Below are 15,862 nucleotides of genomic sequence, written 5' to 3' on the forward strand. Positions count from 1 at the left end.
TCTTGTCTGCTACACTTCGACCCTTGTTGTACAAGACTGGTTAAAGTTGAGACATTTATAAAATAGGACGGAGATACTTGCACTATTACTGCTCCTATTTAGCTCTGTAGATTTCAGAGTTTTAGTGCAGAAAAAAAAAGAAATTAATATTTAGAACCGACATTTATTTAGACTACTGGTGTTTAATGTACATTACCAATTCATTTCTAGACTCAACTTTTGCCCATTGCCCATAGCTGCTTCTTTGACATCTCACCCCCTTCTCCTACCGCTCGAGTTCTAGTTCCTCCCTCTCCCTTTATGACATCCTTGCCACCTCTGCTCCACCACACGGTCTGTCTGGCCGCTCTCCATACACGCCTGGACCAGAACATCCAACTGATGGGTTTAGGAACAGAAAGCAGAAGGCAGCACTGCAAGTTTCTGGCTGCAGAGAGAAGAGGCTGAAATCAGCTGAAGAAAAAGACCCATGTGGGGAATAAAAAGCCAGCAAGTACATGCATAGATTTTCATTCCAGTTATTGATTAAAATATGCATCTATTTAGCTTACCAATATCACACAGGCTCCATGGATAGCCAGAAAATGTCATTCTTTCCAATTTCAGTCTGGCACAAGCTTAAGCTTGCACAAATGTATCACCTCAGAAATATCAATGCCATGACAGCAGTTAAAGGAGAAGAGTTAGAAAGCCTCCATGCGGCATCCCACCACAGCACATGCTCAAAGCCAATGAAGTATGACAGAGTGACCACTGACCGTCAGACACTCCATAAATCCCTATTTCAGGGGACACAAATGTCTTCTACTGCAAGTGAAATGGAGCTACGTGAGCAGGTGCTTATGAAAGACCGAATCCCATCTCCAGAGGGGCAACGAGCCTGTGGGCCAGCACAGCATCATCACGGGCACAAGCACAGGCAGCCAGGAGACTCCGAACAGGCATCAAGTCCGATGGCTGCAATGAGGACTTCCAGCCAAGCTCACCAGAAAGGTGCTTGCTCAGAAGCAGCTTCAAAGGGGATTGTCCTCTGTAATGCATCCTTCACTCCAATTCATTTCTGCAGCCACACAAAGCAAAGCCTGACCTTTGCAGATCAAGAGAAGCAGACTCAGATGGAGAGAGAGGCGTTTTAATGCAGCAATCACATTGTGTGGGCTCTCTAGTCAAATCCCTACAGAAGAGCCTAGCACTGACTGTTGTTTCTGCAATAGCTTCATCAAAATCAGCACACAGCACTGCAGCCAACTTTGATAACACTTCCATAGCCATTCACACAGCAAGAGAAACCGGGAGAGAGGAGAGGAGCTATTTTGCAGGATGTGAAAATGGAGCCTATAGCGGTGACGTACTGCAGAACTTGTTATTTTCTCTGTAGAAATATCTCACATCATGCCTCTGACCTGTGAAAATAGTTTAACAGCGAACACTTCAAACCGATTTTTACAGAGATTTTTTTTTTCCCCTGAGGACTGGGGTATGAAAGTAACCAGACAATTTGTGCAGCTTCTGGTAAAAGAGCTGAAATAAAAAGGCCTCTATTAAACAGCTTTATAGTAACTACAGTATGCTGGAATCATCACACGTATAATACTGCTGCCTTCCACTTGCCTCAGTCCTCAGGCAATGAAGATAAACTGGAAAGTGACCCCAGCAAGCGTCTGAATGAGAATCAGCGTGTTTACACACCGCACCACGCGTTGTGGGGTTTAGTAAAGAAATACCATTTAAACAAGCACATTTGCATTTCACATACACGTTGCACAGCACCTTTCTCTACCTGCCAGACTATTTGTATTTTACAGGCATCTTTCCAGTTCAAGGAGCAGTGTTAATTTATGGGATGCACCCTGCAGAGGAGAGTGTCTGCTGGAAGCTTGCTCTCTGATTGCCATCTTGTGGCCACAGAAATCTGTTTTCCTTGGTGTTTACTGCTCCAAAACAAGTCTGTCTTGGAAAGGGATGGAATTTTTTTTGCTATTCCTTGAGCTGTAAGGGACAATTTTGGGCTTTGGCTGTCAAACAGACAGGTTGTGGCACCCTAGTGAACAGCTCAGCCAAACCCTGCAGCCCTGTGCACCAAAATATCAGAAGGGATTAAGGTGAGCTGCTCCCAAGCTTCTGCTCCATGGCTTCAGCAGATGTGCAGCAGGGGCAGGAGCTGACTGCTTTCCCAAGGACGTGGGAACTGCTCCAGGTCTTCAGAAAAACACCTCTTTCAGTCCCTGAGAGGACTAGCAGCACCCTACCCCTCCCAGGCACCCCCCCACCAGAGCCCCTCTCCCTCCCTAGGGATCCAGCTGCTCCCTCTCCCCTCCTGCACAGCTCAGGGAAAGCAGACACAATCCTCCTCTCTACTGCCCAGTCACTCCCTTCCTAAAGGAAAATAAACACAGAAGCTGCAAAGCAAATAAAGGCAGGATCTTCCATCAAAGCCCTACTCACAAAGGTCCCCCTCAGTTCAAGAAAACCATGGGCTCCAAGCAGAAAGTCATAATTAAAATGTAAAACCAAGCTCTGGAGGCTGTGGGCAGCTGGAATTGGAGCAAACACCACCCTCCAGCCTCTCCCCATCTTTATACCCAAGGAACACACAGCCTGCAATTATATCTCAGCCTTTTAGCACTGCAACAGAGATGTAGTTTGGCGATTCCCCAGCCCCGGCGACAGTCTGGAGGATTTACCCTCTATAAGTGAAGACGACATTCATGACTCAAGCAGTGAGCATTGTTTAAACAAGATAACACCAAAGTTTTTCCTCTGGGGATGTAGACAAATCATGAGCTGCCTTTGTCAAGGACATTCAAAATGCAACAATAAAACTTCTATCAAAAGAAGTTAAACACTAAAATAGGATTAGTGATGTCCAGTACATTGACATGGGATGTGTTCCAAAATTAATGCAAGCAGCAGGAACAGTAAATGAAATCCTGAATACAGACCTATAAACATATTTTTTTCTTTTAATTGCAAAAGGTCCAAAACCAGAAGAAATTAGCCTTTTCATTTAGATCTCCCACTCCAAGTGTGACCTCAAGGACAGATTAGAAAGAGGTTGATGGGGTACATTTTACGTGTGGGGTTTCCTAGGAACTAATATTCCCCTCATATAGGGGCCAGACCAGCAGCTCTGCACAGGAGCAAAGACTGTCCACAAACACCTTGCGTGGTCGGTCACCAGATTGTTATTCAGCAACTGGTGTTGGGAAGGACCAGCTGCACACGGCGACACCTCAGTGACCTGGGCACATACCTTTAATTCCAGTAAATACGTTGAATGCCCTCACGTAAAAATGTATAAGATACTGCAGAGGAAACATAATTAAGTTGTCCTGTAGGTGCCTTCAACGGTGTCCTTGAAGCCAGATTTATTGGTTGGCCAAAGAGAATGGTCCCAGTGTCGTCACACAGATGGAGGAGGACAGGGGGCTGGGGTTGGCTCAGATCAAGACACGCAAGCTACACAACCCAGCAGCCACACCAGATCAAGTTAACTGCTCTCTGCAGCTTACATGCTTTGATATTATTTAAAATCTTCAGGGTGGAAAGGCGGGGGAAGCACCAAATTACTTACTATTAGTTTGGTTTGAAGAGGAAAACAGAAACTAAACTAAAGATTTTTCCTAATGAACTTCATGCATCCTGTCAGTGCTGTGTACTGCTGATACGAGTAACGCATCCCATCAAACGAAGTATTTATTTTAATTGGCTTTTTATGTGTGCGACCAGTCTGCTTCTGCAGGTCTCTGACACACGGACGTAAAAGAAAAACTGCAATGCTTAAAAGCCAGATGCTTGTTACTGTAAATCATCAAGAGTGACAGTCTTCTTACTTAGATGACTGTTTTCTGACCACAGCATCCATAATACCCCCGATAACATTCTTTTTGATCACCTTTTTGACTTCCACAACTTCCTACTGGTTCAAATTCATTATTGGTGTAAGATAAGTATCCATGCTGAACTAGGCTAGCGAGTTGTAATTAGAACAATCTGGGCATGACTGCATTAAGTTCCCAAGGACTGGGCTGCTACCAGATCCACTTGCATAGCCCAACAGTAATTAAAACTGCTTCCCTCTCAGATATAAGCTTATTTATAAAGAGTGAATGCCATTCTCAAAATACAAATGAGCACAGCTAAAGCGTATGTGTTCTTCGAGAGATGGCCAATCCATCAATGTGGTGAAAGTCAAACATCACACGTGCTTTCTACAGGGGTAAGAAATTCAGAATACAAAACGGTTAGAGCAGATAGTGCGAGAGCGAGGAGAAAATGAGAGAGAGCACAGTGTGATCATAAATGCCAGCAGAAATGAGAAAGAAAAGTGAAATGGAAAAGAAATCGAAGGAAAAGAATTAACTGCCACTATCATCAGGCTCAATTTAGAGCCTGACCCTCTTGTTTACACTGCTGGAAAGACTGCTGGTTAGTGGCGCTGTGTTGCTTACATCATCTCTGACGATGCCTCAAGTATTACTTGCTATTAAATTGTTATCAACATGCAAAGGAGTCTGGACAGGTTTCTCATTATGAAATTACTGCTGGCAGCACAATATTATCTCAAATACTCCCAGCAGCCATAAAAGGATTATTATTTGTTCCAAAAAAAAAAGGACTCTTCCCAAAATTTCTCTAAAAAGGTAGAATAGGTAGGGAGAGTGGAAAAACAAACAGCATAAAACAATATAAAATTCAAACCCACACAGTGGGAAGGAAAAGCAGTTTGGGCATTTTTCTCGTTTTACATCAAATAACATCCTGATTTTTAGTGGGAAGCAAGTGTTTTTCTAAAGTTCATTAAGAACAACAGGAACAGACGAGTGCCATCTCATGGCACTGAGGTGTGTAAAATTTATATTTCTTTATTTGCTGTTGAGGCAACGTGTGGCATTTGTGTCGGATGCTGTATATGCAGAAGCTGGATAAAGCACTGGGAAGGTCCAGGGAGGCAGCTGAGTCCCCATCCCTGGAAGGATTTAAGAAACTGGTGGATGAAGCACTTAGGGATATGATTTAGTAGCGGGCAGGTACAGTTGGACTCGATCTCAAAGGTCTCTTCCAATCTAATGATTCTATAATTCTAAGTACCGTGAGCATGTACTGACCAACTCTGGGATTCTCTGCCGAGTGGATATTTCCTTTGCTGAATTAACAAAATCCTCCTTCCCTTTTTTTTCCCAAGCGCTATTGATTTTTAAAGTTGTTTGCAATAATAAAGGTATTATATGTGCAAACAGGGTACAAAAGAGAATAATTAGCCCCATTTCTATGTGTTTGAAAACACATTTCTAGCACTTCAAGTCAGATTACGTTTGATATGGTATCTCGGGCATTAGCCAGCTTTTATTTTTCAAGACTTACTTAAAAGGAGGAACCCTCAAATAGATTTTACTAAATGCGTTTTTACCTATCTTTAAAGGGCTTGTCTATAACATTATGAAAACCAGACCTGATTTTATCTATGTAATTCAAACCTAAGAGGCTGGTGCGAAGGTTTTCAGTGGGAGTTCTGCCTTGGTAAAGACTGAAAGAACCAACCACAAACAAGTAGCTTCTATTAAAGAAAGATGCTGCTATTTCCAAACAGAAGCCTCACAGAGAATAAAGTAGACTAAATAGACAGTGGCGCTTTGCCCGGTGTTGGGAGACACTTGTAGTGATAAAATTAATGGCATTATTTAGTTGTTTTACTAGCCTGAATTTACACTGGCCCTGAAAATGCCAGTGTTCCCCCAAGAGTGTTGCCCTTTCCAAAGGCTCCATCATTATTAGCTTGTTACACACCAGTGATTTCAAAGCCCTAACTTTTTGTTCCCATCGTATTTACTACTTTATAATCTTTAAAAGAAAAAGCAGAGGTCTATAGAAGCTTATAAAACATTATTTACTCGGGAGGTGGATGGTTTCTCTCAAGCAGTCACTACCTCTCTCCCATACAAATGGAAATGACAAAGTATAAGAAACCTTCTCATAATTCTTCTGGAAAAGGTCGCATTTCTGTGAACAACTACCTCCAGTGTCACTTTTCTTATTCCCATAAAAACTTTGATTACTTTCTTTTCTTTTCCTAAGATTATAGGATAGCACATGTGCCAGTGGCTGCAAGAGTATGATACGGCACCGGAGCCTGCACACCTAATTTTAGACTTAACCAACTGTGACATGAAACAGCAACTAAAAGGAACAAATGGCTGGAAGGGGGGAAGAAACAAAAAAGAGAGAGGAAGTTGAAATATTTTGATTCCAATCTTGCAGGTAACGTGCTAGCACATAAAAAAGAGGAAAGAGCACAGGGGATCTTTTCCCATCCATACAAATATCTACTTAGCACTAACGGCAAGAAAAGCCAGCAGACAAGATGCTATCTAGACAGCATTTTCCTGTGAGGTTTAGCCTGGAGTGCAGGGGATACAGATCACATCTGTGGACACAGTGGTGATAAATGCCCCGGCAGGTTACTCTGCAGTGCACACCAACCCCAGCGCCCTCCGGGCACCAGCCTGCACTCACCTCGTCCCATCCTGCTGCGAGTCTGCATCGCAGGGAAGCCGCGGAGCCAGTCGGCCAACAACAGTTCCATGACCACAAGCCCCATCACTCTTCCCAACTCAGCCAAGACCAAGAGGGCTTTCGATACTGGATCCCTAAAGCTGAACCCCGGAGTACAGATATTCACCCCGTTATTCAAACATTCATTTTTAAAAATTTATCATATAAGTCTTCACAAGATGTGGATACAAACATTTCCTGGTGCCCGCGTCCTGCCCCTCACTGCCAAACACGACCCAAGTCTCTCAGCCTGTCCTCACAGCAGAGGTGCTCCAGCCCTCAGCTCATCTTTGTAGCCTCCTCTGGACCCATTCTAACAGTTCCATGTCCATCTAATGTTGAGGATTCCAGAACTGGACGCAGTACTCCAGGTGGGAAGTTAAATGCTTGCCAGGTCTGGGGATTTAGGTGAGGAACATGTTAATTTATTTATAAAATTGATGAAGATTCATTAGTTCTGGATGTTCAGAATCACGTTCCTACATTTTTATCTTTAAAGCGTAAAAAAGATGATTGTAAGGGTCTAAAGTAGTTTACTTTCCTGGTGTTCCTCGGAACGGATATCTTGCATGATTGAGCAGAGCTTTGTTCAAGTCTCAAAGCAATTTACTAGAATTGAGAACAGAACGTTTGGTAGGGAGAGTTGGTCAGTCCTGGATGATTACTTCTTATTCCAAAACAATTACAATAAAGGGAAAACGTGTTATGCTGCTGTGAAAATATGACTCTTTCCAAACAGCAGCGGAGAAACACAAGGATACACAATCACAGCCACAAAACCCACTGTGGAAAACAGTTAAGTCCACGTTATGCCAAGAAATGCCTAATTAAAACTAATTGAGTGAGTTCTTAGTCTTTAATCTTTATAAAAGAGCTACAAAAAGTAGGATACATGCCCTGTGGTAATCGGAAATGTGCTTTTCCACATTCTGCATTATTAGCTGCAGCCCCATAGAGGTCAGAAGGAGCTGTTGAACCACGATCCAAGCAATGCAAGGTTACTGCCTGGGACAACATCGACGGGAGGTTATTGGAGCAAAGGGAATGAAAAGGCATCTCTTTTCTCTGCACTTGTCCTCTGCAAGACAAAGGATGTCTCCCCAGCTCTGGAAATGGGGACTTCCTATTGAAAAGCTCTGGTTGTGTTCCTCACACCGCTGCATCCCACTCACTCCCTGTAACTGCAAATGGGGGAAGGAAAGCAGCCTCAATTTTCAGAGGTTTCTGCAACTGTAAATGAAGCCTGTTTGGAAAATTGAGACCTCATCAGCCTCTCTCTGCAGAAGGAAAGCAAGTGATGAATTCATTTCAGTCTGCGATAAGGTTATCGCATAAAATGAAATACAATAAAAATCATTTAGCAGTCAGAGAAAACGTAAAGAGAGACAGAGAGATTTGAACTCTCAAGACTTTCATTCAGGCAGGCAAATAGTCAGCAGAGTTCTAACTTTTACAAAAAGAGTTTGCTTTCAAAAATTTATCAAGCCAACAGAACATCACACAGACACAAAGTCACATCAACACCCGAATCCTGTTCTGCATCACAGGGGATTGATGCAACTCCTGAAGCCTACAGACTCCCACTTTCCCCCCAGCCACTCATCTGGGGAATCCTTATCTACGTGGAGCACTTCGAACAACATAGGGAAAGTGAGGCTTGAAAAAAACCAACAAAAAACCCCCAGTCTGTGATGCTTATGGATATTAAGGATCAAGGAGAAATAGGGGTTTACTTGTGTATGGGTCTGTCATTGAATCCCAAGGATGGATTCCAACATTCCCAGGTATTTGGTGACATCAGGTTCCTTCAATGGAAGCTGTTCATACAAAGCAGCAGGATTACAAACAAGCTTGTGGAGGAACACATTGAATCTACCCCTTTTCACAGAGTTCTCCAGTATAACAGTCTCTTCAGCAGACCTTGGAGAAGTCACCCATACCAGGGGCTTCATGCCATCAAAAACACTTCACCCTGCAAGCAGCCAGCCCGGTAGCATTTCAGCTCACTGGGCACCAGTTGTTCTCAAAGCTTCCCAAAAATACTGAATGTGTGCAAAAATCACTTTACTGCAAGACAACGGGCTGCATACCTTAACCTTCACAGGGCACAGACATAAATGACAACAAAAAAACCAAGTGAAATGCAAGACAGACAGGAGAGGAGCGAACTTGGAGGATAAATGGATATTTTAACATCTGTGTTCCTCTCACATCTTGTCTCTGGGCAAAGGCTGCCAGCAAGGCAACTAATTAGTGCTAAATCTGGTGAGCATTTTTTGGATGATGAGTATACCTGTCTAATAAAGAACAAAATGAGACCGACAGCTTATTTTGCAAGCTGGAATGAGCAGCCATCAGGTGGGAATTATTTTCTCTCTGCCAACTAGGAACTGTCTCAGAGAACTGAAATTTGGAGTGCATGCCTTATCTCTTGGGCCAGTTTTGGCCCGCTTACCCTTTCTCAGCCTGCCTCGTCCAGCAACAAACTCGCATCCTGCGAGTCAGGAGAAGCCGCAGACCTGCGCTCGTAGAAGCATCGCAGCTTTGCGGTGGTTTCCTTGCAAATAGATGTATCTATATAGAAATTAATTAGATGCCATTGCAGTGCTGCTAGTTGAATACTAAAGTAAAACATCTGCTTTCACTGCCCATTTGTACCGAGGAGCACGTTGCAGTGTCAGGTTATTGTCGTTTATATGCTAGCCATGTGCAAAAACAATTACTTTCAAATGAAGCTGACATCATTTGCCCTCCTGTACCAGAGCTGTTCATCAGATGTCTTACCTCTGCCACGTATCACTTGATTCTCTCTGAATTAATCTGCTGGGTCATGAAACCTGCTCATTTTAAATTTTTAGAAGATTGTTACCTTTTTTTAACCCTTCTCCATACTCTTCAAATGACTTTTGAGTCTTACGGCTAAACACCAGACTAGATTAACTCCCCGCCTCAGAATGAAAAACAAGGCAGAAGAAATTGGATTTACTTGCGCAAAAACATAACCTTGCAAACCTTTTTGGGGCAGACAGCTTCCTTTTGCTTTGTGCTTGCCTGCTGCCTGCAGCAAAGGGACCCTGCTCTATGGTCAGATTTGCAGATTCCATCTTAATACATAGGAAAAACGTACAAGGGAAAAGAATTCAGGCCTTACTGGGAGAAGCTGAAAATGGATTTATGTCTATGTGCATAAAAACGAGATCAGCCCTGGGTAAAAGAGAAGGCAGCACAAAAGAGAAAAGGAAGAAATGCATCCGAGCCAGCAGTCCCTGGAACACCCCCATTCCCCAGCTTCCCTGAGCAGTCACACCAAAGCCTCCCCATCATTCCTCACAGGGCATCAACCCTGCTTTCCCCTCTCTGTCACCAGCACGACATTAAATTTTGCTCCAATACTAGAAACATAGAATCATGGAATCATTGAGGCTGGAGAAGACATCTAAGATCATCCAATACACCTGTCAGCCCAACCCCATCGTGCCTGCTAAACCACGTCCCGAAGAACGTGGGGAATCTCGGGGACTGCTTTTAGGATTTAGGAGAATTTCCAAGGTTTGCGCCGTCACTAAAGCCACTGCAAAGAGCCACTGCAGGGGCACATTTAGAAAAAGAGACTCCTCAGTCTTTTTCCCCTTTCCAGCAGCAGCACAGGCGGTTATTAAAGATTTACTTCTTCAAGCTCCAGTCCCAGGTTACAATTAACATCCTGAGCCGTAAGAGCTTTTCAAAAGGTATAAATTTTACCTAGGGTGCAGCAAGCTCTTCTTTGCCTTTATCCCACTTGGGCCACTTATATTAAAAAGAGAGAAGTGAGGTTGGGAAGCAAAAATGTAGGAGGGGAAAAAAAGCATAATTTCTCACAATGAAAAGGATTTAACCCTGCAAATGAGGGTTTTTTTCCCAGCAGTTATCAGAAGCAGGAACGGCAGAGCCAGCAGCCCTCCTTAGAGCTGCCAGACCAGGGAAGCCTGACCCTACGCCCAGGCTGCAGGAAGGCGATAAAGGAGCTGAGCTGCTGCTCCCTCCTGCGCAAACCAGCGATTCGCAATGCCCTGGTGAACAAAACCCCAGAAGGGAACAGGGAACTAGGGAAAAGGACCAAGAAGCAGGTAAAGCAGCCTCCTGTCCCAGCAGTGACTCCTTTTAGCCTGCACCCCTACAGCTTCTCTGTTCTATACCTGCCAACGCCAACGGATCTCTCAGAAACGGGATCCCACCTGGACCCAGCCCTGAGCAGCCCCTACAACGGTGACAATATTGTACTCCAGAGAGCTCCCTGCAGTTAGATGAGCTGACCTAGCCCTAGGGCTTTCGGGAAAGCCCTCCCCTAGAAATCAGTTATCAAAAGGACACAACTAAATCTGCAATAGGAACAACCAGCCAGAGCCACCACCTGCAGCTTCAGCTCCGAGCTGCACCAGAGCAACCTACCAGCATCTCAACAGGCAAAGCTTTGACGCCTACAACAAAGGCTCCAAAAGGGAGTATAGCATTGAAAAACTCTTACCTGCTTTCCTTCGTTCACCTCTGGTCACAGCACATCTGGGGATCATTCCTTCTCCTCCCGCACTCCCAAACCGGAGCGGCCACGCACGGAGCTCCCGGCTGAGGGCTGAGCCTGCTCCCAGAGAGGTTCCTGTCCCCCAGCTGCCCCTCACACACCCCTCAGCACACCCGCCTCCACCTGCCAGCGTTAACACGTTCCACCTGTCCTTGCCCAGCCCCAGCCCCGCTGTGTGGCCATTTCCAGGGTGGCCACAGCCCTTAGGATGAGTAAGAAGCAGGTTTTGCCCAGTATGGAGACAAAAATCTAGCGCTGTAATAAAAAACTAGTCAAAATCAAGAAATACATACCTGCTCCTGCTGAATTCTGTGGGAACAAGATGCAGCCTCACGATTTTGAAGGCTTATTTCCTTCTTTTTTGAAAGGGCTTGCTAATTCTTTGCTTCATTTGCAAGGCTTGGAGGTTCATAAGGGATATTAAGTAGGCCTTCGGCGTTCAACCCAGTCAGCGAGAGCAGGAGAGAAAGGAGTGAGCCCAGGCCCTCTAGAACTACTCAAGATGGTGTCACCAGCCGGAGCACAGGCGTTCAGCATCTCAGAATCAGGGTTTCTGCCACCTCAGACCCACCCTTAAAGCAACGAGGAACGCCTGGCATCCAGCTGAGATGGTGCTGGGTAAAAACTTCCGAATAAGGCATTAATATGAACAAGCAATGAAATGCAGAACTCCCTGAAATACTTCTAAAACTCCTGTGCCTTTGTGAATTGGTTTTGACAGAAAATAAACACCCCCACGCGAGTTCTTTAGCGTGATCTTGCTTGTGTGTCTGCTACGGTGCTTAACGCCACTTACAGCCGCTGTGAAACCACAGACCAGCACTTGGTGTTTATGAAAGTCTTAAGTAACTTTGCCTAATGAAGTTAATGAAGTGAGGTTAGAATCATAGAATAACCAGGTTGGAAGAGACCCACCGGATCATCGAGTCCAACCATTCCTATCAAACCATTCCTATTAGTAGCTGGAGTACATCAATCTCTTCGCTTTTACCACCACAATAGGCAATATAAAATCTTTACCATGCAAATTTACTCAATGCACTTAATTTTTGCATGTTTTCTTGCCCAACCCTTCGCACTGCCCTGATCCCCAAGAGCGGGATGGCCACCTCCATAGCAAACTGTGTCTGTGCTACTGCCCCGCGCTCACAGAAACACTCCCTGGCTGTAGCCTGGGGAGTGAAGCATCATTTGCTATCAAAACGCAGGAAAACTATGAGGGGAGAAAACTAATGAAGCAACACCATACTCATCAGGAACATAATCTAACTGCGAAGGAGCCCCATTAGAAATACTGGCTAACTTTGCACAGACTTAAACTGTTATGAGTGTTAACAGCAATTATCTGCCTCATATTTTCAGATTAGGAGCACCGGCTGAGCCAGAGACTCGCTGCAATTTTTTTCCTAGGGTCTTCTCCAAATCAGCGTGAAAGCAAAGGAGAGGTTCCCAGCGGAGAAACTGAGGAAGAGGCAGAAAAGCTCAGAAGAAAAAGCAACTAGGGGACTTGGGGACTCCCTAAAACACCAGACAAGAGCAGCCGTAGGCCTCACTGCTCTCACTGAAGTCGTGAGCTGGACCTGTGCCCAGAACGCTACCAGACCTGCAATACCAGCTTTCTGTTACCCATTAGCCGGACTCCTAAAATACTGATTACCAGAGACACCCCAGTGCCAGGAAATCTTGCAGCCTGTAAGCAGAAGAAGCAAAATGAGGTTTCCCCTCCCCTTGAGCACCTTCCCTGCACTGAACTCCTTCCTGCCTTGAGGTGCAAAGCATGCGCTGCCAGAGCACCAACCTTCTCCTTGCCTCAACAGTCCTTTACCAGCCCTTCTGGGGCCTCCTGGCTTGGAAAAGGAGTCAAGTAACACCCCTTTGCATCCAACTAGGACAACAGAAGCTCTTTCATGGCAAGAGTGAAGGCTGCGGTGCTCGCTTAGCAGTGTGAGGAGCTGCCAGGCAGCTGTGCCCCGCGGCAGGGCTGGGGCAGGTCTCCCTCTTCTTGCAGTGCCCCACAGCAGGAACCTGGTAATTAGCATCATTAAAAGTTAGTAAAATCCACCAGAGCCGGGAAAGTGGGATACCAGAGGCCTGACCCGTTCATTAATTTATCGCTTGTGCTTCACCTTTATTTGTTCTTGGTGATGTTTTGCAGAAGCACTCACAGGTTTCTGAGCTGCAAACATGCCTGAAAATGTTGGAGTTACCCTATGCAACTAAAATACCAAACCAGCTAAGCCAGCTTCAGAGATTCATGTCCTTTCAGAGCTCAAACACCCAATCGTTTATTATTCTATTTGGGAAACCTTACATGGCACTCGGATTTTCTCCCTCTGGGAGAAATCAGCATATGGCAAAGGCAGGAGTAAAGCATTAAACGCACTCAAGTGAAGTTCTGTTCCACTGCTTTAATTGCTCTGAGGTGAAGACATGATTCGCTGGAGGATATATTCAAACAAATCAGTAAGTTACTGTGGCTGTATTAATTTTAAAGGTATAGCTCAAAAATGCAGTTTCCAGACGTTTCTTTCAGCTCCTTTCCAGACAGAGGTAGGAGCACCACTGCAGGATCCTGTCCCCTGTAACGAGACATTTGTTTACTAAGGCATCTTGAGTTCAGATAAGAAAAGCAGTATTAATTATTTCAGCAACAGATACAATGCTGACTGCATGTACTGAACGATCTGCTCGCTTGTCATTTGAGCCTTGTGCAGTGATGCAGCCTGCAGAAACCACCACAGATTCAAACTCCCAGACTGTTTCTTCTAGACTTCTTGCTAACTGCTGAGTAATTTTTCTACCACTGAGTTTGTCACAGCCCCTAATTATCAGACCTAACCCTCACATCACTGGAAATCACTTTATTGAGAAGACACCAGATAGCTAATATAAAAGTCTCCATCAGGCTTTGTGTAAAAATTTACTCCTCAGTGATTTGGGGAGATGTTTATTCCATCTCTCTTAAAAGCTTTATTTAACGTCTCTCATATAGAGTGAAGACAGATGGTCACAAAGTGTCTAGGACCTTAGACAAAATTCACAGAGGAAAAGCAGTTCTGGCATTATCCAACATGCTAAGAGCCAGATAGTTGTGTGAGTTTAAGGATAAAGGCAGTTGTTTCTACGTGGCTCTGCCCATAGCCAATTTTATTGCATCTATTTTTCCCAAAGCGCCCTCCCGGATTGCATCTTCACCTACATCCAAAAGAGACACAGAAACCTCTGGATTTTTGTACAAGATGGAATTTTCTGCAGCAATCCAAACTTCTGTGAGATTAGTATCTCTGCAGCAACCTGCCAAGGCTGACAGATTAGTTAGAAACTTTACATTGATACAAATGTCAGTTCCCACTGAACTTGTATTCTTCGCAAAAATCCAAATACCGTATTCATGAGCAGAGCCACTTCTAAGTACCTGAGGAGAATTGGAGAATGAATGAAACTCCTTAAGTATCATTCAAGAACTGCAAGTCTGTAATAAAGGAAATAGCAGGCACACATGCAAGGACAGAACAAGGCGAATTGCTCAACGAGACAAGTTAATCTAGTGTTTAAATAAAAAAAACTGACGGGAAATCAAGAAACTAAGCTGAAATTCCCAGTTCTGACTCAGCACGTAATTAATTTCACATCTATACCTCTTTCCCCCACCCATGAGATGAGCTTAATATCTCTTCCTATGCATGATTCCTCACGTCAGTGAAGCCCTTCTGGATGTTCACCCTGGAGGGGCTGCAGGCGTAGATGATTACAGAGAACACATTAACATTTCTCCATAACTTCACCCAGCTGAGCTTCAGGACGCTGATCTGAGTTCCACAGAGCCTTCACTTCAAGGCCATGAAGAGGACATTGTACCTGCAGCAAGTACAAATTGCCATTAGGTTAAGGACAATGGGATGAGTTTTAACACTGATTTATTTTCTAACAGCAGTAACCTGCACCTCCGCTGGTTTGTGCTCGTCATGCCTTTTATGCAAACATCTTGAGGAGCATTTGAAACATGGATTCAGCTTCACTACACTGGGAGGGTAGGAGTGTGAAGCTGCAGCATTTCTTCAAAAGCCAGGAGAAAATAATTGCCATCGTGCAGTGGGGAAGGTTGTTGTTTATAGACCTGGATTTCAGAAAGGCTTCCAAATCTCCAGCAGCTTAGACCCACACAGAGTCACACAGGGCTGTTAAGGAAGCTTAACTACGTGAAATCTGAATCTTCTGATTGCTCCCATTATGACCTGTGTATTACTAAATTTCTCAGTACCTTTAGAGGAAACCATTCACAATCAGGGCTGGCATTGCATGTCACTAAAACCAGGAATCACAAAACAAAGAGTTTTCCACTCCACTGCAAACAGCATTCAACAGCTTTGTCCATCACTGAAACCTGCACACTTGAGGGATCCCAGGACAGGCTCTGTTCTGCTCCACAGTTATGCTAGAGTGAGTCATTACATCCAGTTATAATAGGTCAAGGCAAATTTTGGAATAGAAAATCAGTATTGTTCAGTCAAGCAATGTTTGGGGTTTTTTTTCCCAGGAAAAAAAAACTTTAACTGGAGATTTGCTCAATTTTGGCCAAGTATCTATCCATAATACTCAGTCTTTTACAGTAATTAATCTTAATTGGTACACATCACTTTATTCTATAGCTTCATCTCAGTATGTGGCATAATACATGGCTGAAATCCTCCAGCACAAATTGGTTTGAGAGCTGACAGCCCATGAATTCCTCTGTAGTTACCAGAAGCAGCC

The sequence above is a fragment of the Phaenicophaeus curvirostris genome, chromosome 19 (assembly GCF_032191515.1).
Source record: "Phaenicophaeus curvirostris isolate KB17595 chromosome 19, BPBGC_Pcur_1.0, whole genome shotgun sequence".
Taxonomy (NCBI): Eukaryota; Metazoa; Chordata; class Aves; order Cuculiformes; family Cuculidae; genus Phaenicophaeus; species Phaenicophaeus curvirostris.